Raw genomic sequence first — 26192 nt, 5'->3', positions numbered from 1 at the left:
TTACTGCTTTTTTCTGTATCTTTCAATGTCATTCCTGATTGTATCCACGCATTCACATGATTTCTTTACTTTGTTCCTAGTCATGATAAGGTTTTGATAATCTGAGAGTTGCTGGCATAAAAGCCTCCCGCCAACAACGATATTGTTCACTCTGACGAAGGCCGGACCCCGGCCGAAACGTTAGTAATAAAGTGCTTTTCGCCTGTGCCCTCTTCTTATAAGCTACATACCCCGGAAACCAACGTCTTCATTTCGGATATATATATATATATATATATATTGTAGGGGTGTGTTTATTCGGTGAACCCAGATGATTCCAGCCGCTCAGGGAAGACTCGCAGCGAAGCGTCAGGCGTGGCGAAAGAGCAAGGCAGCGAACAACTTCTTCGTCCTTGAGAGCGGCAGCACGCGACGCATGTCAGTGGTTATATCGATGAAGATTACCACACTACAGTTTCCCCCCCGGGCAGAGAAGGAGCCATCCTGGCGACTCATGGTGCCGAAAGGACAGACGGATCGTAGTAGGGCTTGATTCGGTCCACATGAACTATTTCGCGTCCACGGCGACGCAAGTCCGCAGATGGCGTAACGGGCTCAACTACGTAGTTCACAGGAGATGTTTGTTGAAGCACTCGGTATGGACCGTGATACCGAGCAAGAAGCTTCTTTGACAGGCCGGCGGTTGTGGCAGGAACCCAGAGCCACACCAGGGAGTTGGGCGCATATGAAGGCGCCTCACCAGTGTCACGATGGTGTTTTTGTTGCCATTGATTTTCCTTTGTGAGCGAACGAGCGAGCTGACGGCATTCTTCTGCATACTGGGCGGCGTCCGAGAGTGGCGTCGATTCAGAAACATCAGGGCGGTAGGGAAAAAGCGCGTCCATTGTGCAGGTTGGCTCGCGCCCGTAAAGAAGAAAAAAGGGAGAGAATCCAGTGGTGGTCTGTATCGCAGTGTTGGACGCGTAGGTTACGAAGGGAAGAACGTGGTCCCAGTTGGAATGAGCGTCGTTGACGTACATGGCCAGCATGTCACTCAGAGTACGGTTGAAGCGTTCTGTCAGGCCATTCGTCTGAGGGTGGTAAGAAGTAGCGGTGCGATGAATGATGCGACATTCTTTCAGTAGGGCCTCGAGAGCGTCGCACAAGAAAACGCGTCCGCGGTCACTGAGCAGTTCCTTCGGAGTCCCGTGGCGAAGAATCAAGTTGTTGAGAATGAACAAAGCAACGTCTCTTGCAGAGGCAGAGGGTAACGGTGATGTTTCAGTGTAGCGAGTCAGATGGTCTACTGCCACAATAATCCACCGGTTTCCAGCAGGAGTAGTCGGAAGAGGGCCATAGAGATCTATGCCAACGCGGTCAAACGGACGAGCAGGGCAGGGTAACGGCTGCAACGAAACAGAGGACTTCTGAGGAGTTTTTCGGCGTTGACAAGATTCGCAAGCGCGCACGAAATGTCTGACGAAGCGGTACATTCCACGCCAGTAAAATCGCAGACGTAGGCGTGTGTAGGTTTTCAATACGCCACCGTGAGCACATTGTGGGTCACCATGGTACGCAGCACAAATGTCGGCGCGGAGATGACGCGGGATGACTAGAAGCCACTTCCGTCCATCAAGCAAATAATTGCGGCGATAGAGAAGACCGTCACGAATGGAGAAGTGGTGTGCTTGGCGGACGAGCGCTTTGGAGGAATGACCGGGAGTAGGACTTGAGAGAAAATTCAAAAGTGCATTGATCCAGGGGTCATTCCGCTGCTCGGTAGCCATGTCGATAGTTGTAAGAGTCGACATATCGTAGGCACAGACGTGGTCAGACGAATTATCTCTAGGCAATGGCGAGCGGGAAAGAGCATCCGCGTCCGTATGCTTCAGCCCTGATTGATAAATGACATGAATGTCAAACTCCTGGAGACGAAGAGCCCAGCGAGCAAGGCGACCGGATGGGTCTTTCAGAGAGGCAAGCCAGCACAAAGCGTGGTGATCGGTCACAACGTAAAACGGTCGACCATACACATAAGGACGAAATTTTCCGATAGCCCAAATAATGGCCAAACATTCCCTTTCTGTGACTGAATAATTAGATTCTGCCTTTGTCAATGTTCGGCTGGCGTATGCCACAACATACTCGCTGTAACCAGGCTTACGTTGGGTAAGGACGGCACCAAGCCCAATACCGCTGGCATCAGTGTGGATCTCCGTAGGCGCAGCCGGATCAAAGTGGCGTAGAATGGGCGGCGAAACCAAAAGGCGGCGTAAAGTGTCAAAGGCTTTATCGCAGGCTGGAGTCCAGGCGGAAAGGTCGGAGCTGCCGGCAAGGAGCTGGGTCAGAGGAGCGATGATAGAGGCGAAGTTCAAGATGAAACGTCGAAAGTAGGAGCAGAGGCCGATAAAGCTCCGAAGCTGCTTCAGGGAGGTTGGCTTCGGGAACTCTGCAACTGCGCGAAGTTTGGTGGGGTCGGGAAGAATGCCGTCCTTAGAAACTACGTGGCCTAAAATTGTGAGTTTTCGAGCGGCAAAGTGGCACTTCTTCAAATTCAACTGAAGCCCAGCGCCGGCGAGACACGTGAGGACATCCTTTAGGCGGAGAAGGTGAGAAGAAAAGTCGGCAGAAAAAACTACGATGTCGTCCAGATAACAAAGACAGGTCTGCCACTTGAGTCCACGAAGAACAGTGTCCATCAGGCGCTCGAAAGTAGCCGGGGCATTGCAGAGGCCAAAGGGCATAACGTTGAACTCGTATAATCCATCCGGTGTTATAAAGGCAGTTTTCGAGCGGTCATTATCAGCCATCGGTACCTGCCAGTAGCCGGAGCGCAAATCCAAAGAGGAGAAATACTCGGCTCCCTGTAAACAGTCCAAGGCGTCGTCGATTCGCGGCAAAGGATAGACATCTTTGCGCGTGATTTTGTTAAGCCTACGGTAATCGACGCAAAACCGGATGGAACCATCTTTCTTGGTGACCAAAACAACCGGAGAAGCCCATGGACTGTTAGATGGCTGTATGACGCCCCGGCGAAGCATGTCGTCCACGTTGTCAGCAATGACTTGGCGCTCAGAGGCCGACACGCGATAAGGACGCTGTCGTAAAGGTGCGTTTGTACCAGTGTCGATTGCGTGCGTAACGACAGACGTGCGACCCAGAGCAGTGTGAGGAAGGTCGAAGGCAGAAGTGAAGTTCTGTAGAAGAGCAGCGAGTTGATCGCGTTGTGCGGGTGGGAGATCTGCGTCAATAGCTTGTTGAAGAACATCGGGTGGTGTCGAAGCGGTCGCTGTATCGCAAGAGCTGAGCACATTAACGTCTAATGAAGTAGGCGTTGCAGGAAGAGTATTTACAAGCGCGGGATCAAGTTCTTCAATACGACCGAGACACTCGCCGCGTAGCAGGACGGACGGGCACGAAAATGGATTTGAGACGTACATTGCACTAAGGCCATCTTCGATCTTGAGGACCGCAAATGGAAGCAGGAGGCAGGGATGGCGTGAAGCGGCGTCGGAAGGTGTGAAGAAGACAGTCGAACTAATAACGCTTTCACAGGAGAGTGGAACGAGGGCAGCAGAAAATGGAGGAATGTCTGTGTCACTGGCGACGAGGAGTTTTGCAGGCCGGGTAGGGACGTCACACAAGACGGTATCACAAAGAGGTAAAAAGGAAACTTCCGCGCGGGCGCAGTCAATAACGGCATGATGAGTGGAAAGGAAATCGTAGCCCAGGATGATGTCGTGTGAGCAGCGAGACAGTACAATAAACTCGATGGTGTATAAGACGTCTTCGATGAGAACACGGGCCGTGCACGCCGCTGAGGGATGAATGCGCTGTGATGAGGCGGTGCGAAGCGAAAAGTCGGAAAGTGCGGTGGTCACCTTACGAAGACGACGGCAAAGAGCTTCACTGATGACTGATACGGCAGCGCCCGTGTCGACTAGAGCGAGTACTGCGACGCCGTCGACAAACACTTGAATTACGTTAGTGGGAGAACACCGAGGACTTGAAGAGTTCGAACCAAGCGCAGTTCTTGCCCCGGGAACTGCGACTGTTAGTTTCCCTCAACGGTGCCGGTAGAACGTCGGAGTGGGGACGGGGAACGGCGACGAGGGGAAGGTGATCGGCGAGCTGTGTACGTTTGATTGTCACGAGATACAAATTCGGAACTGGGCGGATTTCTCGGCGAGGGCTGGTCTGTATTGTAGGAGTAGTTCCATAGTTCAGGTCGAGAAGGTGGAAGGCGTTGGCGGCAAAGGCGTGCGACATGGCCCGGCAGCCCGCAAGAGTAGCAGATTGGTCGGTTGTCCGCGGTACGCCAAGGGTTCGTAGGGCGTTGGCGTACCCTTGGAATAGGGACATGGAATGCAGACCCAGGCAAAGGCGAAGGAAGGTTGGAAGGAGCGGCCTGGTAGGAAAGAGATGCTGATGGCATGAGCGGCCTGGCCGCAACTTGGGCGTAAGTCAGTGGTGCCGTTACTTGCGCTGGCACGGGGCTGGGCGGCAGCACAGGGCTGGGCGGGAGCATGGAGCTGGGAGGAAGAACGTCAGCGATGTGATCTTGAACGGCACGCCGTATGGTAGGGGCCAAAGACGGAGCCATGTCAGGAACAAGGCGGCCACTATCCTGTAACTGAGGGACCAGCGATAGCTGGCGGGCGACCTCTTCTCGAACGAAGGCTTTGATTTGCTGAAGTAAAGGGCTGTCCTCTGATGGGGTAGAACCGCCCAGCGCAAGTGTAGAGATGGCGTCGTCTCTAACACCGGACCGCCGGGTAGAAGCGCGCTTCTTACGAAGCACGTCGTAGCTCTGGCAAAGCTTGATCACGTCACTCACCGTGGCAGGATTTTTTACCCAGAGCATTTGGCACGCGTCGTCAGAGATGCCTTTCATGATGTTCTCGATCTTATCCGCTTCAGTCATTAGCGGATCGACACGCTTGCATAGGTCCACGATGTCCTCTATATAACTAGTGAACGACTCATCGACTTGCTGAGTGCGCTCACGCAAGCGTTGTTCTGCCCGGAGCTTGCGAACTGCAGGGCGGCCGAACACTTCTGCAAAATTCTTTTTAAATGCAGACCAAGATGGCAGGTCTGCCTCATGGTTGCGAAACCAGAGGTTCGCCACGTCAGTCAGATAAAAGATTACATTGCTTAGCTTGATAGCGTCGTCCCATCTGTTGTAGCTACTGACGCGCTCATATGCCGCCAACCAATCGTCGACGTCCTGGTCGGCTGTGCCACTGAAGAAGCACGGATCACGCTGCCGTAGAGCTCCAGAACACAGCACGGTGGTTGGGAGGGGCGACGATGTCGTGGCAGTGTCATCCGGCATGCTGGAAGCAGAGGGTAACGTGCGGCTTCTTAGTTCCAGGGTGGACGGGAACGTACCCAGCAGCACCTGCACCAATTGTAGGGGTGTGTTTATTCGGTGAACCCAGATGATTCCAGCCGCTCAGGGAAGACTCGCAGCGAAGCGTCAGGCGTGGCGAAAGAGCAAGGCAGCGAACAACTTCTTCGTCCTTGAGAGCGGCAGCACGCGACGCATGTCAGTGGTTATATCGATGAAGATTACCACACTACAATATATATATATATATATATATATATATATATATATATATATATATTATATATATATTTATGAAGGGAGCCAACAGTCACCGAAACCAAGGTGCATAGGGAACGTTAATTTTATTATTATTTTTTTTTTAATGTGTTATGCTTATCAGGGGGAGAATAATACTTAGATTAATAAATTGCTTAAAGAAAATTACTTATAAAGCAGCAGAAAAAACAGCCGTCGCCGTAGCTCAGTTGGTAAGAGCACCGGACGCGATATTCGGAGATCGTGGGTTCGGATCCCACCGGCGGCATGGTTGTTTTTTCTGCTGCTTTATAAGTAATTTTCTTTAAGCAATTTATTAATCTAAGTATTATTCTCCCCCTGATAAGCATAACACATTAAAAAAAAATAATAATAATAAAATTAACGTTCCCCTATGCACCTTGGTTTCGGTGACTGTTGGCTCCCTTCATAAATTTGTCAAACGGGCCCCTCATTTCCTTTAACCTGTCTGCTAATATATATATATATATATATATATATATATATATATATATAGTGGACGACGTAAGGATTTCGTTATTCCGTTCGTCGGCATGGAAGGAAAAGGCGCTGCAGCTGTCGGTCGCTGACTCTAAGGCGGAAACGATCATCCCGAGTTACTGCGTCCTCCTGGAATTTTTTTTTTACTTTTTTTGCATCCTTATTTTTGTGCTTTGGAAGAAACATATCCTAATATGGTCGGCTGCTTTACATAGATATTATTTTTACAGTAAGCCACGTGGCACAAAATAAAGAGGATAAGATAGAAAGGTATGGAAAGGAATGAAGTTAAAAAAATGGCACAGGACGATCAGCCTAATTGCGATGCGTGTAAAAGTAGCAGCTGTACCATAGCATATATTAATGCGATAACGGTAAGGCTTCCTTTCTGCGGAAAATCCAGCATCGACTTCGGCGTTGTGAGCGAAAAATCCCCGGACAAGCTACCTAAGTTGGCCCCCTAGGCACGTGACCTTGTGGTGTCATCACAACTCGCCCACCGGAATGTGAGCAAACGGTCCGCCGCCGCACGTGGCAGTTTAATTAGTGATTGGTCGCGAGACGTTGCTCGGGAGAAACAACCTGGGTCGCACAAGCCCGGCGGCAGCACCTGCAATCGCAGGGCGATGGCGCATGGCTTACACTGCACCAGGAGTAGTATCAGGATTTCCAGGATCTATGTGAGTCGAGAATTACCAATTCCGCATATATGGGCATTAACCCATTAACGCCATCATGCCATACCCTTAAGGCGGAGCTTAAGTGTTCCCTCCATTTTTTTTTTTTAGAGAAATGCTCTTTAAACTATGGTTGAGATGAGGTTTCGAGAGGTACTGTTCCAGCGGAAGATTTGACATATACTGCGATGTAATTGTTGGGAAATGATTTTGTCGAAAATGGTTTATCGAACTCTTGGCAAATTGTTGAGTACGCATATTATTTGACGATTACGAGGGCGACCTTGTTGTAATCCATGCAATATGAGTTCGGCGTCTGGACGGAGCTCACGTCCATTTGACGCATATTATTCGCAGCACTCGGGGACATGATGCGTTTGTCGCATACGCCCTGGTTCTCTTGTCGCGATAGTCCTTGCAATTAAATATGGGCACCACACTGGGAACCTCGCTACGATCATGAGCGATTCCAAACACGCCTGCAAAGCCTACCTTGACAGGAATCTTTGCAGGACCGCTGCTGATGTCTTGTCCACCCCCCCCCCCCCCCCCCACGTTCTTTGTGAGTACTCCCGCCACTGCATCATATAGATCCAGGCACAAGAGGGCATTACGGGTAACGAGGCGGCTGACAAGACAGCTCAATTCAGGCCACACTTCCCAAGCCGCTCCCCAACATCGCGCTATACACGAAGATTTGGCCATAGAAGTATACTACAGACGAGTTCCAGGCCTTTGGGGAGACGTCTACTCTCCTCCACGTGGTCCAGGACTGCCCAATGCAACAAAACTTTTTAACAACATAGAAATTAGCAACGGGCAGTGGCAGACGAAGTTGGCTTACTCAGAGCTGCCATTACAGCAGCAGCTCGTTTACCAAGCCTGGCAAGCGGGCTTCGTCAATGGGATCCCGTTTCTGGGAAGACCGAGTAACCCAAAACGATCAATAAAGTTTATTCTACCACTGCCGACTATCATGCAGGTAGCCCTGCCTCTGTATTCTCTTTAGCGACACTGCAGCACATTGCCCAGTCTGCAGAGCACACCGCTCTCCAACGCGGGTCCTCGGGCGGCATGCGAGCCTTGCATGGCCTGACCCATCGCTGCAGCTCAGTGGTTACGGCGTTCGGCTACTGAGTGCGGGATCAAGTCCCAGTCTAGACGGCTGCGTTTCGACGGAGGCCTAATGCGTCCGTGTGCTGTCAGTGAACGTTAAAAAGCCCCGTGTGCTCGAAATTAGTCCGAAGCCCTTCACTAGTTCGCCTCTTTTTTTCTTTCGCTTTTCCCTTCGTTCCTTCCGTCTCGTCTCGATCGAGGCGCCCATCGAGAGCACAAACAACTGCGGCTTTGACTTCCTCATGATCGAATCTGTGTGGCCTGTGCAAAACTGAACGAGAGGCTTGGTTTGCAAGGTGCAAGTTGTCCTTCCCTTTGCTTCAAACGTGGCGCCGCTGCGGCGTTGGATGGCGCGAAAAAGAGGCTGGAGCGTAACTTTTTCACTAGTTTTCTCTTAAAAATCCACTTTCTCTTCCTGCTTATTTATGCTTGCTTTTTTTTCGCGCATGCGCAGTTTCTCAAAGAGTGCTGTTTTGAAGCTGTGGGGGTCAGGCGCCGCGTTTCTCCGCGACGACGCACTAACAGCTATCGTTGTAAAAAAAGGGTCGAGGTGAGCAAGTAATCCAGTGTTGTACAAATAAAGACGCAAAATGCGACAGCAGGGATCGTCCACGAGCCATAAGCGTAAGTGATGGTCGTTGTTTCCGCGCAAACCAGCGGTCTTTGTCGTCGTTATCACACGTTCTATAAAATGATCCACATGATGGGAAAGAAGACGAAACGCGACGCGCCATGTTGGTGCTCCCGATGAGCTACGCCTTTCACAACGTCCTCACCTTCATTCTGTCCGTCCTGGGCACCGAGGAACCTGAGCCTCCGCTCCTCACACGACTTAGGGCCGTGCGACTATCGGCGCAGCATCAGCTGAGCCCCTCAGATCCCAGCTGCGACACCACTGGCCGTGAGGACAAGTTCTGCCTGCGGGAAGAACGGCAGCCTAGTTCGGAGCACCCTCAGGGTGGACGCAGAGACCCGGACGCTGAGACCCAGGCTTCCTCCACCACGACCACTGTCCCGTTCGAAGCGACTGCCCCCTCCCTCGATGCTCCGACGTGTCGAAAGGCGAGTATAGTTCACTCGGGGCGGCTGGTTAGTGCCCAGTGTTTGCAATACGCGTCAGAATTATGCAGCAGTTGAAGAGGGCGTGCGTGCAATCCGCCTTTTTCACACGGCAGCATACGCATGAGCACCCTTATCCTCCAGCTACACTGGTTGAAAAGAGAACCATCACCTGCTACCGCGCATGCGCAGTCCATGCTAGTGACAGACGGTGGCGATAGATTGCGGCAGCTGTCAAGCACACACACTTGTGGCGTCGCAAGTGCAGCTGGCTCCTCGTGGAACCAGATCGCGCTACTCCCTCATCATTATCATGCTTGACCACGCTCACTGCAGGCAAAAGGCCTCTCCCATGTCCCTAGAGGGCACCAGTTCTTGTCAAGAAGTGATAAGTATGGACAGAAGGCTACAAGGAAGTATACTTGGTTATAATCTGTCGTACAGATTAGGTTGAAGGGAAAGGACATGGCTAGGAGTAGTTCATTTAGAGACAGGGGACAAGTGCAGGGAAGAAAACAAGGATATATTTAAGTGTCTCAATGACCATATAAAGCAGTTTGGAGAAGGTGCTGATATTATTCTGCTGGGTGACATGAATGGCCACATCGAGGAACTGGATGGATACGCAGATTGTAACGAGAAGTTGATACTAGACTTCAGTGAGCGACACAACATAGATATTGTAAATAGAGAAACAAAGTGTGAAGGACAAATCACGTGGGAATCCCGTAACAGCTGAACGACCATTGACTGCTGCTTAATGTCGCAGGGGATGTATAGCAAGCTCGCAATAATAGAAACAGGCGAAGAGGGGAAGTGCAGCCTCGGAAGTGACCATAAGCGTACTAGTCTACAGTTTGGAGCCCTGCTCGAGAGAGAAATTTCTATTTTTTAACAACTACTGCAGGCCCCTTTTATTTACCAAATACTAAGTGGGCCCTGGCAGGAGGGGCGAAAAAAATACAGCATTGTGAACATTAAGCCATCTCGCGAAACACAAGCAAAATACACTCAGACATGTTCAACTCTTGCAAGAAAACATACGTAAATACGAAACACGACTATAAGGGAGACGACAACAATTTGTCAATAGAATCAATGGACATGATGGACATGATGAAATGCAGGGAAGTCAAAAAGAGGAAGCAAAGTTAAATGACGAACAAATCGCGCTAATAGCGGCTGGAATAGAGGAAGCAATAGAGACACATCCCACGGAAAAGTGGGAGTATAATCAGTTAGAACCACTCATTAGTACAAAAAAAAAAGGAGTAAACCACTGGAGAGGAAAGAGGAAGCTACGAAGATGGTGAAATAAGGAATTTAGGGAGGCCATCGAACAACGACGGTTAGCATCACGGGAACACAGGGAAGCAAAGAGGGCGCAGTTATATGAAAAGGAAATAGGCCAAAAATGAGAATCTTGTCGACAAAAGAAACAGCAAGTGCAGGTCCTCGTCCAGGCTAAAATAAATCAGTCCTCTGATCGCTGACTGGTTCAAGTTCGCGATGCAACTAAATGGGGCCAAGAAAATTCTGGAACCATATAGGCTGGCTGGGCAAAGCGAATCACAGAAAACGAACAGATTCACGATGCCGAGGGAAAATGTTTAGAGGGAGCTGACGCTGTGAACCACATTGCATCAGTTATAACTGAGTCATTTAGGAAAAACGATAGGGTAATCGCCCAAATTGAGGGATCAACCCAGGACAGCACAATATAAAACAGGAGGAGCCTGAAAGAAGTGACGAGAAGAGAGGGAAAGGCGCGTATACACTGAAATTAAAATTTTGACTACAGATAATCAAGCTTCTGCAAAGCGCGTTATTAAAATTTTTGCTGGAGGATATCCGTGAAGCGGCGTGCTTTAACATCCCACGCATGCTGCAACTTTATTAGATCCCCTTTCAGAGCCCCTTTAAAGTCGTGCGATCACTGGTCTGGTTCTGTAGCAGTTCTAAGAGATGTACGGTCGGCCGCAAAAGTTTGCGGGAGCTGCGACGCGTGGCAGGGGCGGGAGCCTCGGCACCACGCTTTGTGACGGCAGATGGCGCAGCAATGCAGCTTTGCTTAAATGTTTTGCTTCACTCCGCCACGCGTCGCAGATCCCGCAAACCTTCGCGGCCGGCCGACAGTATGCGCTGCCTATGGCGAAATCCTAAACAGTACTAATCCGTTTCTGCAAACACAGTGGTGGTCTTTAATTTTACTAGTGGCAGAGCTTATTAATGAAGGCTTATAACGTTATTGAGGCGATAGCGTTTAGGCTATCATGTTAGGAAAAATTTTCGGCTTCTGTCTCACGAAATTCTCTGATTGGTCGAGAGGGTCGTGACGGCATCAACGCCACGTGACCACCCATTATAGAGCACCACCAAATTTATAAATCTAAGAATGCCCAAAATTTGGAAGCTGGCACACCCAAAAAAATTCCAAAGGACACCCGAAATTTGGAATTAACTAGGATAGAGGCAACTGCACAGGACTGGCTGAATTGCGTGCGTACTATGAACATTAATTTCTCATGAACTTCAACAATGTGTTTGTGGCGTGCTACATCCCTTCACATGTCAGACCTGTTGTGGTCGCGGAGGCCATCTTTCCTGCTGCCCACTCGAGGATTGAGGCGACAAACATCAGGCCGTCCAGCGTGATCGGAAATCTGTAGTGGGTGGCTTCGTCCACGTTTTTTGTTTTCGCTACAGCAAGCGGAGAAAAATAAAATACGGCCACTCCTACCAACACTCCGCAGCAGCTCTCTTTTAACCTACGTGGCTTTAATGTAGTGTTGCTGGACATTTACTGCACAAGCGGAGAGGAAAGCGCCTTTACGAATGCCTCACCAAAAACTGCATAAAAGAAACGCAGGCGGGGCTTCCGGCGGCCTTTCGCCTTGGGTTCCTACGCAGTTGGAGGTTGTGGCGCATGAAAATCGCGATTGTTCGGTTTATGTGCTTCACTTAGGGCCTGGATCATGTCTAAAAACAACTGTTGTGTAGTGGGGTGCTCGAACAGCTACAAAAGCTCCCCGGGAACGCGCTTCTACAAGTTTCCTGGCCGCCCTTGTGAACGGGAGCGAAGACAGTGGGTCGTTGCCGTCCGGAGAAAAAAGTGAGTGCTAGCTACTCCCGTCAGCGCTTTTATGGCGCTACTATGAAATGTTAATGGTCCTATTATGCCCTGTCAAGCATCGTCAGTTCATTCTGACTGCTGTTTTCATAGCATGATAAAGAAAGTTGGCTCAACTGATAGGTAATGGCGCGTCTAGTGCACGGCGCTTTTTGTCAAAGCGAACGCAGCACGGATCGCATCAAGCTTCACGCGTCGCTTTGGATCGTTTCTGAATTCATTATGCAAATGTGTGTTTAGCTACGCGCAATTGAGCTGTGAAGCGTTGCGACTGCATGTGCATGCTACTCGCTCTAGATTTTGCACAAGTGGCTCAAATTTTCGCCTTGTTACGGAATATCATTCGTTCCGTGTGTTTGCGTAAATATTGCGGTTTCTAGCTGGCATGAAGTCGACATATTCGTGCGCGTGTAACAGCGTTGTGATGGTTAGATTCTGACGCGGAAAATATGTCGTGATGGTGGCTTTTACTTCAGGCCACCTTGCTTTAGCTTCACATTGGTTTGTATGTAATATGAAAGCAGCTGGTTTTAAGTTCGTGGGCAGATGTAAGAATATATTCGCCTAGATTCATTTTTAACTAACGGTTCTTGCAGCGTAATTGTTGCCGTACGTTTGCTTTCATTTCTTGCGAATTTAGCAAAGATGGGAGCCCTTGGGAGCCTACCAAAAACTGCTGACTCTGCAGCCAGCAATTCATGAATGGCGAAAAATCAAATGACCCGAGGAGCCCCCTATATCTACCTATAGTATTTCCAACTGGTTACAGATGCTCGCATCCACAGTCATCTGAGAGGTATCAAAGGTAATTTTCTTTCTGGTTGCTTTGCTGCTGTTTGCTTCAATCCAGGTAACGGAAATCAGGTAATTACATGGCATAATTTTATGAAACTTCTCGCATGACGCCAGATGAGGCAAAAATGATGTGATGCCTTTCTTTTAACTTATACAGTGCGCACAAAATTCCAAATTTAAGCTTATTTAGTCCCAGCTGCCACATAAATAGATAACCAATCAGATTGGTAGGGTCTCCAGTCCATACTCAGCAGTTTTGCATTTGTTTGTGTCATTGAATGTTTCGTGCAGACTGCCGTTGCTCTACTCTTCATGGTTTATAAATTTCTGATTGGACCATTTTGAGCTGTTTACATCAGTCTAATATCTTTAAATACCAAAATCAAAGCCAGGGAAAACAACAGTACAAAGAAAAGACATTCATCTTTAAACAAATTATATCAGTGAATAGCCACTCCCTGTCAGATCATTGCAGAAGAGCTGAAAACTGAAAAAGAAACAAAATGGAACTCGTGTTACAAAAATAAAGCATCAGTCATGCCAGAAAAGATACTTTTCTTGGGTGACTTTGAAACACCGTTATGAAATAAGAAAAATCTGTCAAGAAAACGAGGTTGCTACCAACAAAAACCAAAGGTATTATTTATCCTGTGACCTGATTCATAGTAAATGTTTGCAATAACTTCGTACTCAGAACTGTCAGTTGTCATAATTGTGAACACTTTCCGCAAAACCCATGAAGCAAACAGTGCTTCCTCCTTCTGCTCCAGCTGTCACTGATGCGCGACGTAATGTTAGATACGCTGTGTGCCCTTTTTTCATTGTGTTGTTTACTGACAGTTAAATGTAGCTTAAATTGACGTGGGACGCACAGAGGCAAGTGCGTTTATGTTGTCTACTCTTTAGTTTCTGGTTTTTTTTACAGTGTTTATGCACGCAGTTTAAACAAACAAGTTCAATGCTGCATATTGTTCTAGTTAAGCCATGCAGATAATGTAATCTGCTTTACGCAGTGCAGTTGTGGTACACTAGCATCAAATGTTAGAAGTACGAGAAAACATGAAATATGTAATCATTGCAGCATTGCTGTGCTGCCGACTCCTCAGGCAGGCGAGCTAAAACCAAGAAACCTGAGTACTCTAGACAGCGGCATCGATACCAGGTGTTTTGGTCATAACACACTGCTCTGATATATTTTTGTGTTCTCCATATGACACGATATTTTACTGGTATGCACATGTTTGTTGGTATAGCATGTTGACCCTTACATCTTTTAATCTGGGCCAGTGTTTTTCAGCTTGTTTATTGGCAATTTTTCTCTTAATTTCTTTGTTTTAGTAAGGTTCAAAACCTTCTTTGCTGGGTGGCAAATGAACGGCTGCTTCAACAAACATGACCTATGTTATAGCTCATTTCTGGAACAGATAGAAGTAGACACTGAAATTTCTCCAAGCGTGTTCAAGAGCATGCTAAATTTACAGGTTGGTCATGGCTAATCAGTTGCTTGCTTATATAAAACATTGGTAAGTGGCATCTACACAATGAAGTCAATATACCAACTGCAGGTTGCGGTCACCATAGCTGCAAAGAACCAGTGATCCTGCTCCTGCGGACCTTCCCGAGGAAGCACACTCTGCACATGGTGGTTTGGAGCTCACAACGAAGGGTGTATGTATCACTGCCCCAACACTTACAGAACAATCTTTTGTACTCACCAAACTGAAGAAAAAGGGAGGCATGCTGACTATATCTACCATTTCAATATTAATTGACATTCCTGCCTCAAGAGAAGTGCCTAGCCCATGCTGATCATAATAACAATAATAATTATGCATCAATATTTCTCAATTTCCAGGCTGCTTTAAAGGTTTGTGTGGGGTTCAAGGCAGCTAGGACAGGACAGAACAGAATGAAGCTCTTAAACGTAAGGGTGTCAGGCGGTTTGTGAGGGGCTGTGTAAGATATTGTAATTGGCAGTGACTTGCCAAATTTTTTTTATGCTGTGTGACAAGATGCGATGCCGAGACACAAGTAATTGTCATTTATCTGCCACCACAACTAATCTGCTTGAAGCTTTTTCCTCTCCCTGCCGTGCACACAGTGCATCGACAAAAGGGCATATATAAGGAGGAAATAGAACAACCAACAGCTTCGTTGACTCTGTGATAACATATTTATAGCTTCATATCCATGCGCCAGTGGAGTGCATAATACTACAGCTGGTAAGCAAAATAAAATGTAGTTCTAATGTCTCTTCTAATGTCTCTTCTAATGTCTCTTCTAATGTCTCTTCTAATGTCTCTTTTTCTTATCTTTCACTGTCCTCTGTCCTGTGGTTCTTAAAGCAAGTCCGGTTTAATTGCTCATTTCTCACAAGAGCCAGTACTTCCTTTTTATTTTTCTGTTCCTGGTATTCGGAACGTGCATGCAAGTAGTACTGAAAACTAAACTGCATCTTTTTCTAACAGGCTGTGCTCCCTTGGACGAAAAGCTGCACGGATGCAGCATCGGGCACATCTTTGAAAATGAGGGACTCGGCCTGTGACCCAGTGAATGTAGCTGACACAGTGCCTTCTTCCGGTTTTTCTGGGTACCAGAGTGTGGCAGCTTGTAACCCCCCCAAAAAGGGCAGAAGTTCTGACCTCCATTGCTGGGGTCTCTGTTCCAGGGTTCAACAAGCTGCAAAATATTCTTCTGGCTTCATTGAATGTTTAACGGCAGGCTGAAGTTGTGAACACTTCAAACAAGATGTTACAGTTTTTAATGAAAATTAAGTTAAGCTTGTCTTACTCAGCTCTAGCAGTCTTTTTTAGTGTTCATAGAACAACATGTTTCCGTCATTTCTTTATCGTCCTGAACATTCTGCACCAGAAAATGCGACCCATCATATATTGGCCGTCACAGTCGACGAATGATGCCAGAATGCTTCAAGCCACACTACAGCCAGTGTCGCGTCATAATTGATTGTACTGAGGTCCCTTGCTGTGCGCCAGCTATAGTGCTTAAGAAAGTACTTATGTTCTCTAGTTACAAAGGCTGCTATACAGTGGAGTTTCTTGTTGGCATCACACCAAGCGGCATAATTAGCTTTCTCTCCAGACCTTATGGTGGACGTGCCACAGATTACTTAATAACAGATAGTGGAATTTTACATCTCTTGAATCCAGGTGACATTGTCTTGGCAGACAAGGGGTTTCCCCAAATAAGAAGTCAGCTGGCACACCCTGGTGTTAAATTCCAGGTGCCAGTGTTTGCCCGTCCTAATGAGCCGTTCACTAGAGAAGAGGTTTTCAAAACTTACAAGGTTGCGACTGCTAGGATGCATGTTGATCGATGTGTCCAACGAATGAAGATTTACCGCATACTTTGGGAGAAACTCTTAGCAGATTTGGTTTCGCATGCTGCAAAAATAATCGTCATGTGTGGTGTGCTCACAAATCTTCAGAAGCCAGTTATTAAACAAAAGAGCAACCATAGATGGCAAATATATGGCCCATCGACCTGGTGCATGTATCATATTGTGAAAAGAGAGTGAATGTAATATTTTTCTTGTTTGTAAAGAAACGATACCATTGATGTGAACTGTGAAAATGTGTTTATTTTATAAAGGTGATAACAAAACCTTCAACACTAAGCACGCTGCTGTGTGTCCAAATCAATATTCCCCAGAGCTTGCTGCCCTAGATAAAGCGGGCAGCAACTGTGAGAAATCGAATTTCTGCAGCTTGGGGATAAATGCGCAAAGAAAGTCTTTGTTCACATGAACCCTGACGGTGATTTCCTTATTTTTAGAATATACATCGAAATAACGTAGTTCACGGCCCAGCACATAGAGTGACACGTGTACTTGGGTAAAATACATGTGCGTTTTCTTCAGTTCTAGCATTGTACCACTGAACAGCAAGTATGGCACATGGCAAACCTTGTTCTCAAAGTTCACAATCGATTGATTTCTGCATGTAAAAGAGAATTTCACTCCGAGCAAAAATTCCTTCGATTCTTTCGAGACAGTTTCATCAGGTGTGCAGCAGAGCCATGGCTGCTCAAACATCACAGACAGACCGCACTTGTGAACCTCTGCCCCAACCTCATTGGCAAATGTTCTCACTGCTTCCGCTTCTAAAGCAACAACGTGGGCTGTAGCTGGTGACCGAAAACTTTTCTCTTTCAAAAGCCCTTCAGCCACTTCAGCAGGTTGCCGCCTGGACCTCAGAATGGTGTGTGCCTTGCTACTTGCAGAAATGCGAATGGCGCGCATATTTTCCCAGAAGATCACATCCCTTTTTGGTTCTCGTGTTTTCACGTCTATATCTGCAATTACCTCTAGCGTTGCCATTACATGCCCCATGTAAAACTCCATTTCGTTTTCATTGTTGCTACATGGTTCACTACAACGGTGCACTGCTGAAGTGCGCACATTGCCTCGAGTGACATTGGTGTCGGTGAGAGGGCTGCCACTTGTTCATCAGGTTGTTCGCTCACCCTCACAGAGAGCTCGTGGCCAATTCCTGTAACTAGTGAGCAGTCTTCGCCCCACAGTCCATCAAGGAGTGCAGGAACTGCCGTCGCATCCTGAGCAGCTGGTGGCAAAGGAACTTGCTCCACTGCTCGTCCAAGGAAGCTGTCCAGGCAGGCTCCTTTTTTATAGATGTCCAGGCTCTTCACAGATAGTTTGCTCAGTTTCTTGGGCCACTTGTACACAACTTGTGTTGCGTGAAATTAATAGTGTACAACTGCTGCTACATGCCTGCAGCGGCCTCCATTCCCTGCCTTGCAGGTGCACACTGCATCTTCGAGGGCTAGCTCTGGAACCTGCCAAAAATAAAAAAGAAACATTTTAAGCTCAATTTGAATCAAAGCATGGTAAATTAGAGCATTGGCTCTAATTACACGGAACGAAACAATCGCTTTGTATGCAAATTGAGTTGGTCAATACCAGCTACTCGATGCAATGAAGCATTCTTTTTGTTAAGATCAAGCTCGGCTTGTGATATGAACTACGCGCGTAGCCAGCGCGAAAAAGCAAGGTAAGCAGCTAGCTTTTGGAGTCAGAACCCGAAAACGCAAGGAGGTACCTCTTGCAAAAACAACTGTTTACCATACTGACTTCAGTTTCAGCATAAAAGTACTCGGTCATGCCGCAACCGTGATGTGTGCGTTTTTCACCCACCGCGGTGGCTCGGGGGTTGGGCACTTAATCCGGAGAGCTCCTCTACAGCATCCCTCATAGCACGTGTGTCTCTTCGGGTCTTTGAAACCCACAATTTTAATCTTTACTACTCTGGGAACGCAGATTGAGATGATACAGAGTGCAGGGAGGCGGTCTCTGCAAAAACAAGTGCCAGATCAAACATAACTGTAGCTACAAATGGCGCTCTATCGCTAATTCAACGACGCATCAGAGCGTTTGCCGCGCGCGGCTTTATTGCTAGCCGCTCGATCGGGTGTGCGAGGCAGGCACAAGTTGCTCATTGCAGATAAATAAAATGGGCCTATGTCATCTTTCTCCAAACACATAAGGCGGTGAAAATAATTGGCGATCAGCGTTCAGCATGTGCCTGTTTACAAGCGTGGCGCCGAAGCGTTCGCCCCGCGCGCCTTTATTGCTGTCTGCTCGAATGGGCTTGCGAGGCAGGCACTAGTTGCACACTCCAGAAAAATAAAGTGGACCTATGCGATCCTTCTCCAAACACATCGATTAAGCGTAGACACAGAGTTAAATGAAGCGATGTCTTCACTATCAGCTCCACGTCGTAGCCGGCCTTTGTGACACTTGTTTGCGGAAAACATTTTGCACGGATGCGGATCGGGTCGTCCCATACAGCTGCGACATCGAACACATGTTCACTTTCAAACAGTTTGCTTCCTTTTCGGAAGCTGTCTCCGCAGAAATAATCTTCACGCACACGCACAAACGGCAAACCACATGTGCGAACTTCAGCCATGCTTGCTGCAGCAATGGGGAAGCCGGGGAAAGTGCCCCTTCTATGTTTTATACGGCGGCCGCTAGGCGGCTTTCAGTAGCGCCCCTATGGACCCCCTTCACCCCGCGACGTCACGAAGATGCGGTGGCGCTGATGTCAGCAGCGACTTTCGCATGGTAGGCAAAACAGCTACCGCCAGCCACTGCCTACCGCAGCTGCTGCAGCTACCGGCGGCTGCATCATGCCTGAGCACTGCAGAAGCCGCAATTATTGATCAGCTGCGTCACTGTTCGATCCACGTAGTAGCATAAAACGAAATTTAAATTAGCCCCGATAGGCTTCTCGCGATAAATACCGCATTAGTAAACTGGCTAACGGGGAATGGGCCGCGGTACTAAAGCGCGAAGTCTGGGATTCGATCGGCACTGCCACTCAATGTACTTAATAGCATGCAAGTTACTGCGTTCATTCACCTGAACATCAGCATAGTACGCTTATAACTGCGCAAGGAAAAAAAGCATGTATATAGCTGCGCACGCATTTATCACCTTGAGCCGGTGTGCACGGGGCCCCCGCCGGCAGGTTCACTCGCCCCCAAGGAATGCGTTCGTTTGTTAATAGCACAGCATGTTTTAATGGCACGTTTTATGACATTTGATATTTACTTGAAAGTGTTTCTTAATAAGACAGACGTAAATATTTGATTCGAGTAGAAAGAAATCTGACAAGTTCATGCGGGGTCAGGTTGGCGTGCTTAGAATAGCGTACCTTAAATTTGCTAAAAGCCACATGCTTTTTAATTGCATCATGCATGTGTCATGTTTCATGATGCAGTCCATGACAGCGAAGCTTGTTTGGAAACAAGCAGCCGCAGGCGTGCTACTAACAGACGTGTCGAGATTGAGAAGGGGGCGCGGCAATTAAACGTGTTTTCGTTATCTATGCACGCGATATGAAACTGAATTTGGTGCAAATATGAATTTGCTACGCTATTTTCAGAAATGCCTTTTATCTTTAGCTATAGCTGGTGCAGTTCTTGGGTAATTATAATTAACACCCTCGTCAAGTCACCTCAAGGTCTTAAATAGTTGAGTATAAAGTGCGCAAATTTTTTATGTCAGCATGTTCACAAAGCCCTGTTCTGCATATGACGGTATAACTTCTTTTTTAAATGATCATGTACTTATGCATGCATAGTTACGTGAAAACGTTTCTTACAAAAAAAAAACGAACATAATACTGCACGTGTAGGAAAATAATCGAGAGATAAATTACACTCCTCAACGTCTAAGGAAACGTTTGCGACCAATAGAATCATTCTATTTTCATGCGTTACGAAATTACGAAGGTGTGAGTGATGCCAATCGCAGAAAATGTGAAAGGTCAGAAAACGAACCTTAACTTTTACTTCCTCGTTTTTGGCCTCTTCGCTTGCGCTTTGGTCAAAGAAATGCGGTCCTGAACTCAAAGAAAGCCTCAAAGAAATGACCTCACAATTTTCGACGACCACGCATCTCGAAAGCGTACTTTATAAATTTCTACTGAATATTAAGCTATAATTTTTCGTGACGAAACAAAACACCCCAGGGCTAAGAAAAAAAATATTTCCTGAAATCAAAAATTTTCGCCAAATCGACCAGTTTAACAAGGGGAGAAGTCGGCCTGGCTGGTGCGTGATCCTGAGGATAAAAACAGCGCTTAAGCGGGACAGCTAGAGGAGAATGGGGACACGACGCTGTCCCCACTTTTCGCACAGCACGACACCTACGTATGTCAGCAGACGGTGAGCGCACATCTGCTCCGCCGAAAGAACGCCAGCACATCCTCTCACTACTTTCCCGAAGTAAAATTATTCTGGCTAGAGCAGAGTGTCAAAAACTTCCTATTTTATTCAATGCCTAGCGTAGAAATCGACGCCAAAAACGCTTTCTGTTTACTACTACTAACCATATATACAATACACAGTGGCGAACTATTTTTCTGAATACGCCTCATGTGGCCAACGCGAGCTGGTGTACTTCAAGAAATTACTACGCTGTAAACAACAACCATTGCTGTGGTTCGCAGAAACTGAAAACGCGCCTACAAGCCTTGAAAACCCGCGCTCAACGCCTCTCCGCAACGACACTCCCTGGCCTTTTGCCTACCACGAGCCCACTAGCGACTGCAGCGCCACCTCGTTTGTTTACAAACATGCAGGTGCTCGACGCGTATAGACCTCCTGCATGTTTGTAAACTATAAAGGGATATTTGCAATGCACTGAAGCCACTACATTTTCTGTACCTATATATATATATATATATATATATATATATATATATATATATATATATATATATATATATATATATATCCGCCGCAGTGGCTGAGTGGTTATGGCGCTCGGCTGCTGGCCCGAAAGACGCGGATTCGATCCCGGCCGCGTCGGTCGAATTTCGATGGAGGCGAAATTCTAGAGGCCCGTGTACTGTCCGATGTCAGTGCACGTTAAAGAACCCCAGGTGGTCGAAATTCCCGAAGCCCTTCACTACGGCGTCTCTCATAGCCTGAGTCGCTTTGGGACGTTAAACCCCTATAAACCAAACCCCATATATATATGTATATATATATATATATATATATATATATATATATATATATATATATATATATATATATATATATATATATATCTGCAGCGGCTCAAACACCGGTAAATCCTTTCTTAATACAGATAATTGTTCCTTACGTTCGGGTGCCCAGGGAGAAGTAGGTACATAATTTAAACCCCACAGAATTTATATCTTGCGCGCATCTTCGAAGTTCCCAAGCGCTCATTCGAGCTGATAATACGCGTTATCCTCCTTCCCAGGCGGCGATATTAGAGGAGCTGGAGTTGACAGTCGTAATCGAGGTCAGCTCACGATGCGTCCTGTACCAGGTCCTGGCAAGAACCTTTCAGACCACGATAAGTGCGACCAGCTTGTCGGCCTAACACGAAATCAGCAAAGTGAAGTCGCATAGCACAGTTAAAAAAAAAGAAATTGTTTTTTGAGGAAAGGAAATGACGCAGTAACTGTCTCACATATCTCCGTGGACAACCACGCTCAAAGTGAAGAGGTCAGGGAGGAAGTGAAAGAAGTAAGGAAGAGAGAGGTGTCGTAGTGGAGGGCTCCGGATTAATTTCTGCCCCCCCCCCCCCCCCCCGGGAACCTTTAACGTGCACTGACCAGAGATGGGCATCCTCACGAGGGCGAGCCTTCATAAGGACGTCCTCACCTTCACCACAAGACGATTTCGATCGGTGAGGTGACGGTGAGGGAGGATGGGCGCATAAAATTCGTGAGGGCGAGGGTGATGGAGGGAAGACGTGGTGAGGTGAGGGCGAGGGAGGGAAGACATGATGAGGTGAGAGCGAGGGAGGGCTAGATTCACTGTGTGAGGGCGATGGTGGTTGCCCGAACCGTACTCCGGTTTAACGTTTTTTGTCTGTGCAGACCGTTATGAATTTCAATTTTAAAGTGCTAGTACTTAGGGTGAAGGCTCCCGCGGAAGGCGGTAGTTTCTGCAGTCTGGAGGTACACGAGGCGAACATGAAAGGAGGGGAGCGCTCTTCTAAATCAAAAAACCCTATTTTTAAAAATTGTGCAAAGTCTTAGGTGAAACACCCTGTATAGTGCGCTAACAAGGGGGCACTGGTCAGGCTAGCGCAGGTGGCCAACCATCCAATGGGAACCGCGGCAAAGCAGTCAACATTTTCATTATCAGCCCCGAGTCTGTCAGATGCCTTGAGTGTAGAGTAAAACATGTAGAAATTATACCTAGTAACGCTGTTGAATCTTCAAGTTCTGAACCTTTTTTCCGAAACGAGGTCTGATTTCCGCTCATTGAAGTTTCAAATAACTGGCTGCGGCGCAAAAAACTGCTTCGACGAAATTTCACTGTCAAATTAAAGCCTGTTGGCGGCGTTGGTGTGGAATTTTTTTCATTCACACGGTGAGCAGTTCAGTGCCGTCGTATATTCTTTCTATTTTCACAGGAATTTCAGTATATGAAAGAGGTGCAGTAATGTGGTGGGCAAAGCCAACCACTCTAGTCTTATCACGGAAATAAAGCAGCAGCTTAAACACCTTTTTCTGAATTATCGCTCGCTCTGCCTTGCATTGTGTGATGTGCTGAAAAAGAACAGGTTGTACTGCTTTCCAAGTAGCAGGAACATCACTTGGTTTATCTCTGTCCCTGGCGAGACCTGTTTGCCACGTAATCGCACGCCTTATTTTATGAACCAAATTTCTTCCAGGTATGGTAGGGAATTGACACTGTGTTTGGATAATGCGTAGACGTGAAAGCCAAAAAATTGGCTGTCGTTTAGCTCTGGTTAACCCTAGTTGAATTGCGAAACCTTGGTTTCCTCGGCACGTCTTCCAGTGTTTCATTCCGACGCTCTCGAGAACTCAAACCGGTCTCTTCCGCAGTTGAAGAGTCACTCCGGGACGTGGCACGACTTCTATCCGCATCTTCCTTACGACGCTGCTCGAGTCGTGCGGCGCGTTCTTCGGCCGTCTCTTGAGCGCGTTGTCTCTTCCTCGCTTCGTTCTTTCGTTGTTGCCTCCCTTTCGCGCTCTCCATAACGACTAGAATCCACTGAGGCGAAGCGCATATATATAAACCCCCGGCGAGGCGACACCTGCTCTCCCTCTACCCCAGCGGAGCACATCTGGTGGAGTGAGCGGCGACGGCAGCGGCGTCGACGGTGGCGCCATCTATTGGAGCGCGGCTGCGGCGTTGGTAGACAACGGCGGCTCAAGGTCGTTCGTCGGCCACGGCATACAGCTTAAGTGCGACCACGCGACGAGCCGAGCTGGCTGCCTGGCCGGCGTAGTGCTGCTTTCACAATAAAAATGGCTGTGGTTTAGCTCTGGCTATACCTGGAGTGACGCGATAGCTACATCTAGCCGAGTGGAACTCGCTGAGTCGAATTGCAAGGTCAGACTTTCGTCGCTCCGTTTCCCTAGGCATTCCTTCTTTATCTGCGTACCACTTGACACGGCGCATGCGCACAGGTGTTGCAGCTCGGTTTCGCCGGCAGCAGTAGCCACGCCAGGCCACATGACCAACCACGTGACCAACCATGCCACAAGGGGTGGCCACGGTGAAGGCTCGACGAAGTCGCGTAATGTAGCTATCACTGCAAAAAATCACGGATGGCTTAGCTTGGCGTTAAACACGAATTATCGTTCTCTATGTAGCGCCATTAGCCCTGGTTTTGCATGGTTTATCTTGATTTTCTATTCTTTTGCTTGACCTGAAGTGGCTTACTTTGGTTGATATATGATGATGTCAGTTTGCGTGATATTTCATCATTTCAGACTTGTGCTGCGGTAGAATTTGTCATTCTGTGCATTCCTAGATCCCTAGGAGTCCTGGTTCCTCTCCCGGCGCAGAGGTGCACCTGTTAGGCTACGCGCCACTGCCTCAGTTGGCAGCTGCTACCATCGGTGGGGCTTGCGAGACCCATATTGTTCCTGAGGAATCTGTCGCGACTAATCATTAATTGAACTGCCACGGTGGGCAGCTTGTAATGACGTCACAACATCACGTGGCCAATGTAGCCCACGTGCTAGAAGCAGGCTTCGGACAGCCAGACAACCGCTTTTCGGCGGAGTGGAAGCGCTAGGGCACTAAAATGGCAACCACAGGAATAGTTCACTCCAGATTCAGGGACTTAGTGATTACCATTATTCAGCCCAAATGCTGCATTTTAGCAACCAGTCTTATTTTGAACTGGACTGAATAACGTTTTATTCTATGCGACAGCATAAGAGCCTCACTGCAGCGGATAGACGGCATCGCACTGGGGCAAGACACTAAAGAAATCAGACTTCATAGCAGGGAGAGCAGAATCCGAACCCGCGGCGGCACTAAAAAAAATTAGAGGACGCTTAAGCTTCGCCTTTAATAGTGGAACGCGACAGCATGTTGCAGCACTGCCAGGGAGTCCACGGAACGCCGTCGCCCGTTCAGCGCGACGCCTTGCCCGTTAGACAAATCGCTCTCCTACGTACGGTGAAACCGACGCGCGGAGCGGAAAACCACGTAGAAGCGCTGCCAGGCGGCTTGCCGAAGCGTGCGGGGCTCAAGTTGCAGTCGCAGTTCGTCGTCACATCGTTCTCGACAAACCCGATGCCACGAACGCCAGCATAGCATCCGCGCCGAAGAACGGGCAACAACCCGCATGCTTCGTGGTGAACGCGCTTTGGATATGCGCTGCGTTGTTTCACAGCGTGATTCCTGCGTGCCCGCACGGCCCCACTGCGCCCGAACGAGACGAGTGGGAGGTGCTGCCGTCGCGCGCTATCTGTTGGGGCAGTGGCGTACATTGCGAGGAGGAGGAATTTTTCGTTCACGGCCGACGACACCGGCTTTTCTGCGACACGGGGCCCTTAACGCTGTCGCGTTAAAGTTACTTCCGCTGGTCGCTGCTTCAGACCACTACGCCATCGCAACAGCTTTTCTTTTTGAAGCGATAGCTATATTACGGTAGCATTTCGAGCCTTCAGCGTGGGCGCCACGCTGTCACGTGGTTGGTCACGTGGTGCCTAGCAGCTGACGGCGCCGTGGCTGATCACGTGGTTGGTCATGTGACCAGCACGTGGAGCGCAGCAGCTGCTGCTGCCGGCGGCGCGGCGCGCCGGCGAAACTGAACTGTCACAGCTGTGCGCATGCGCCGTGTCAAGTGGGGCGAAGATGAATAAGGAACGCCGAACTAAACGGAGCGGCGAAAGACTGATTTTGCAATTCAACAGAGCAAGTTCCACCTGGGCAGCTGTAGCTATCGCGTCACTCCAGGTTTAACCAGAGCTAAACCGTCGCCAATTTTTTTAAGCATGGTATTTATTACATTGAAAATATACTCTATTTACATTACCTATATTATTTACAAAGCCTTTAGGAAATGCCGAGAAACACATCTCAAAAATACAGAGCAACAAAGCACTAGACGCGAGGTAAGGCTTAGCACACCACCAAGAGGGACTGCCACTCCGATTTATAGTAGGTCGGTTCATACACTTCCCTAAGATGAACAGTCAGTTGGGAGAAATCTTAACATCCTGCCTGTACGAACTGCCAAGCTCTCAAGCTGTCTTGCAATCCGGTCGTCTTCTTAACATACTCGCGTTCACGCCTGTTAAACAGCCAGTCTCTCACGCTGTAGTTTGAAGCTGTTGTGGAAGCGTCATCCGACGAGCAAGCAGCAAACCGCACGAAATGGAGGAAGATTAGAAGCAGTGAAATTCAGAAGACTCAGGGCTATCGCAATGTGATCGAATAATGGTAATTAAAAGCCCTACAAACTTTCCTTGTTCGGAGTCTATTCTGTGCTTGGCACTTATTGTAATTGTCGAGGTAAACGCTACTG

The 26192-nt window shown here is 48.0% G+C and overlaps 1 long non-coding RNA gene across 1 annotated transcript; it reads left to right on the top strand.

Annotated features, from left to right (window-relative positions):
* The first annotated feature begins 11835 nt into the window (after positions 1 to 11835).
* LOC144107953 (uncharacterized) lies at positions 11836 to 14522 on the top strand. The gene is made up of 3 exons (XR_013309443.1): positions 11836 to 12055; positions 12714 to 12878; positions 14434 to 14522. It is a non-coding gene; the product is annotated as an uncharacterized LOC144107953 (long non-coding RNA).
* Positions 14523 to 26192: the final 11670 nt, after the last annotated feature.

Source organism: Amblyomma americanum, chromosome 10, assembly GCF_052857255.1.
Source record: "Amblyomma americanum isolate KBUSLIRL-KWMA chromosome 10, ASM5285725v1, whole genome shotgun sequence".
Classification (NCBI taxonomy): domain Eukaryota; kingdom Metazoa; phylum Arthropoda; class Arachnida; order Ixodida; family Ixodidae; genus Amblyomma; species Amblyomma americanum.
Note: the sequence above shows the minus strand (reverse complement) of the source record. Positions and strands in the feature narration are given on the sequence as shown.